The sequence below is a fragment of the Gossypium arboreum genome, chromosome 8 (assembly GCF_025698485.1).
Source record: "Gossypium arboreum isolate Shixiya-1 chromosome 8, ASM2569848v2, whole genome shotgun sequence".
Taxonomy (NCBI): Eukaryota; Viridiplantae; Streptophyta; class Magnoliopsida; order Malvales; family Malvaceae; genus Gossypium; species Gossypium arboreum.
The window spans coordinates 105,479,580-105,484,648 of record NC_069077.1 but is presented as its reverse complement, the minus strand read 5'-3'; the positions used below and the strand labels follow the sequence as shown (position 1 = coordinate 105,484,648).

Genomic DNA, 5,069 nt, shown 5'->3' with positions numbered 1-5,069 from the left:
TTGTTGGAATCAAGAATTGTCGCTCTCTTCCTTCACAACTTTTACCATTGGTGACTTAGATTGGTATATGAATCTCTCGTTAGGCCATATGTACGAATTCATAGCCATGAATTCTATAATTTTGTAGGCTTGTTCATGCGTGTGAAACATGAGAGGTCTATCGGATATGTAACGGCCCAAACCTGACTCGATTCATCGGGTTCAGATTTTGGGTGTTACTATACAAAGCTTAATCAATAATGAAAACAATTTACAATTTCTCATTTCTTTAAACATGTTATTTGACATTTTAGTTAGAAAACTTATTGTATGAAAACAAGGGAAGTAACTTAAAATAATCTTATTACAATAGACTCGATATGAATCCTTACAAAATAGAAGTTTATTTAATATAGACTCAAAAGGCGTATTTCTAGATTACGCCACATCTCCACTATATGTATAATAGCCCACTCCGCCACCATTTGGGCATACTCCTAGTGTTGTCCCTTCAGGTGAAGTCTCCTCTCAACTACCTAAAAAACAATAACAAATCTTGTAAGGACATGATAATTTAGTAAGCTTAACGCAACAGTACCTTGATGGATACTTGGAATCATATATGAACTATTGTGTCAACCCTTATTTTGCGTCATTGATTTTTATTGGACACCACATAGTTTTATCATATAATTGAACTTAAGTTATCATGCTCTTGTCAAATTCAATCTTTCTATCTAGTTAACTAAGGAATCCTTCAAAAACATCCATAACTCTCTTGCCATATGATAAATTCTTTGTAGACATACCCTCTGAGTGCAACAATCATGTCTTAACACATACTCTTATTTCAAATAGTTGTTCAATAACATTTATCATGGGGGGATACATAAATGTTTGGCGAATGCTATGTAGAATTAGACACCATCAATTTCATCTTCAGAAATATCCTGGTTCAACACTATACATACTCATGCAGAAGAGTACTGTTAGACTATTCAGATGAATTTCATATCGTATTATACCAGAATCCCATAACTCAAGATAACATTAATTTAGATTCTGAATAATTCTGGAAGAATATTCAATACCCCTCTTAACCCTACTTATTACAGAACTAAAAGAATTTACGCTTATCTTACCATAGAGTCAAACATTCAGACTTAAATCGTATTAGACATTCCTAATAGTTCATGCCACGTAGACCTAGTAGAGCACGTCATACAGGCAATCATACAAAATCTCTTCTTTACTATCCTATAGGCTTCACAGAACACATTAGAGGCAAACAAACGATATATCAAACATGCCATAAGTCCTTATTACAAAATATGCTCTAAAGTAATCTAACTAAAGTACGCTACAAAGGTGATCCATAAAGTGTATGCCACAAATGTTATCTACATAGAGTACGCCACAAAGGTTGATAGGATGTCACATAGGCATCCCAAAAATGTCGTGTTTGCGATATGAATTTGCCTAAACTCATATTAAGTGAGGTTTACCCAACACCGCCCTGGGACACATAGAGAACCCTATTAGATAAAATGTCATTCAACAATTCCTTTTTAGAGTATGTCATGGCTATGGACGTTTTCCTTCTGAATTTCATATCAGAGTTCGTGTTTACTGTCCCAAGGGACTTCCTTATTTACCACCATAGTGACTCGACTCACTTTACAAATTTTATGAACCAAACACATCCCAGACCCAAGATTTCATAATTTCATAATACTTTTCATACATCCCATTGAACTTATTTTCAAGCAGACTAACTTATATCTTGTTTAATCATTAATATATTCCTATAGTTGTATAAGTATCATATTCATACTATATCATCCATGATTTCCAGTTTCGAATTTGACCACTTTCATATAGATATGCTTCAACATGAATAGTATACATGTAGGAGTCAAAGTAGAAACTCACCTGACTGATTCTTACTTTTCCATATTAAACTTTACCTGCATACTTATCATTCAACTTCTTACTCCTAAAATACTTTGTACATATCATCTTTGCACATGCAACATATTTCTTATGTTTTACTCATTCATTGAATACTCAAAATTCATCACTATTTAAATTACTTACTGGTATCATCTTTGCGCATGCAACATATTTCTTATGTTTTACTCATTCATTGAATACTCAAAATTCATCACTATTTAAATTACTTACTGGTACTGTTCACATGTAAGAGTCAAAGTAGAGACTCACCTAACAATTCTCACTTACTGTAGTTCAAAAGTCCAAATCCAAATATCCATCTCAAACAAGCAACAATGACTGCTTAGAAACATAATTTCACTATTACTACTCTTATGCATACAAATTATTTATCATATCAATCACTGACAATCTCATATAGAAATCTTATACTTACAGTCTTGTTGTTCAATCACCACATACAGATTTACTCATTCAGAACTTAATATGCAGAACTGAAATACTCACCCTGATGCGAAGTAACCACTAATCATAAAAGAACCATAGCTTCTGGATCGTCGATGTAAGATACATTCAGGCTTAAGAAAAGTATTAGTAAATACCACTTAAGGAAGAGGAAGAAGAAAGAAAATCCCTTTCAAAAATCATCTCTCACATATAAATATGACTTAACTTACTTAGTGAAATTTAACAAGTGTCATACGTTTTAGAACTTGCCTTCTTAATGGCCTACAATTTTTGAGAGAAAATTAATAAATACCTTGCAATCAAAATTATCCAACTTGGTTATTTAGTCGATTTCTAGCTAAGTTACTTAAAATCTAACTAGTACAATATTCCAAACAAATCAAGCATACTATACCTTTGGCAAATACTCATTCCATACTAACCTTTTTATCTCCTAACACAAACTTCTCCTTAATATAGCAGAATATCATGAAGTCAAATTCTTACTAACTCATGTGACGCTTACTATATGTCTACACGTATACTCCAAAATAACCATTTAGGCAGATAACACTATGCCAGATAGACTATTTACTACTATACGCCCGAAACTTTAGACTCGTAAGATTTGGGGTGTTATAAGGTACTTCATCTAGGTTTGATCTAATGTGTCCGTTGACACCATTGTAAAATATTTGTATCTGGAGCCATGCTTACAGTTCTTGGTGTGGGCAATTCCTTAGAATTGTCTTGAAACACTCCCACGCCTCGTGTAAAGACTCAGTTTCATATTGTTTAAAATTTGTGATATCTCACCAAAGCTGAATGGTTTGATTTATTGGGAAAATTTTAAGATGAATTTTTTCCGCGAGGTCGTTCCATGTTGTAATGAAGCCTAGTTCTAATGAGTCTAACCAATCAGTTGTGTTATCACATAATGGAAACGAGAATAACCGCAAGTGTATAGCATCGTTGGATACACTGTTATATTTGAAGGTATCACATAGTTGAAGAAATCGCTTTAACTATTGGTTCGAGTCTTCAACCATATTCCTCTTGAACTGTAAAGTTTTTTGGATCATCTAAATCGTGGTCATTTTTATCTAAAAATTATTAGCATTGATTTTCGGCCACTTAATGCTTCCTCGCACTGCGTCTAAGGTAGGTAAGGAGTACTCACACAACGTCCGCTAAGCCATTGGGACTTCTTCCTGATTATTTTATTTTAGTTCTCATCGCTCTTCAAACAATGAATTTTCCCGAGGCAAATGTATTACTACGGGTGGTTCGTTGTCCATTATTTGATGGTTGCACCTGAGTAGTTGCTTTGGATCTGAGTATGGTTCAATTGGAGTGCTGGAGTTTTGAGTCATACATGACTTGAAACGATAATAAAAGTACAAATAAAAAATAAAATCGTATTTATAGGTCCTAACTTTCCTACTTATCTTATTAATTGTAAAAAATTAATTTCAAAATTTATTGCCAAAACTTCCTTGATAAGGACACCAACAACTTGACCACCTATAAACAAATTATCATTTATAGAATAAATATAACATTAGAATAATATAATAATTGAGAATGACAGTGTTCGCTAGTGTAGAGATCAAATGGTAATAAAGTTATATAACAAAATACCAAAAGTATTCCGAAGATCATACCCAAGAGAGGATGAAACAAATAATGAAAATACTTTTTACAATACTAAGTCTAAGTAGTAATAATTAATTCCTATATTACGATGGATCGTAAAATAGATTAAAATGGCTAAAAATAAATAACTAACAAAAAGAAAGAAAGAAAGAAAGAAAAAACAAATGAATTAAATTGATAAACCAATCAAGAAAACTAACTCACTTCAAGGTTTGTAATTAACTTCAAATTGGGGGTCTAGAGTGGATTAATCACCAATCAAACAATTATTACCTCCCAACTCTAATTAACTTAATCGATTGGTTGATACTCGTTTATCTTTCGACCTCACTTTTTCAACCAAGATAAATTATGATTTACTCGATTCGACTTATCTTCCAATTTAATGTAGCCTATGATCACTTGTTAGGGTTGTCATGCCTAATAGTTTAAGAGCACATAATTTATACCAACTAATTCATCTCAAGAAATCTCAAATCTTCCATTAGCGACATTCTCATCCACTAATTAATCTCCCTAAAAGATTTAACCATTCATGGTATTCATAATCTCAACTTTGATTGAATAAATTATGTGAGACACACGATCGAATCAGAGAAGAAAAGAGATATGAATAATTGTGAATTGAGTATAAATGGGAAATGGAGTAATAAATCTCTCGATTGAAATAATGAAATAAAAAAAATGCAAAGAAAAATATAAATTGAATACTTTAACTAAATAAACAAGTCCTTGAATCAAAATTGATTCAAGAAGAAAAACAATAAAGTATCTAAAAGCCAAAAAGAAAATAAATTAAAACTAATTCTAAACTATGAGGGTTTTTGAAGGCGTCTAGGACGACTTGATTACATTCAACCCCTAATGTCTTATTTATAAAGGTGTTGGCAGCCCAAATTAAGTCTTCGACACGTCCTAGGTCTTTGTATAATTTTGATTGCACGAACAAAAATAACTTCGATGAACTTGGGAAGCACGTCGAAACGTGTCGCACCACACCCCTTGTGTGGCACGACACAAGACCAGAAATATGC

At 32.6% G+C, this 5,069-nt stretch overlaps 1 non-coding gene across 1 annotated transcript; it reads left to right on the top strand.

Annotated features, from left to right (window-relative positions):
• Nucleotides 1-3,096: 3,096 nt before the first annotated feature.
• On the top strand, nucleotides 3,097-3,202 carry LOC128279618 (small nucleolar RNA R71). The gene has a single exon (XR_008269817.1). It is a non-coding gene; the product is annotated as a small nucleolar RNA R71 (small nucleolar RNA).
• The last annotated feature ends 1,867 nt before the right edge of the window (nucleotides 3,203-5,069 follow it).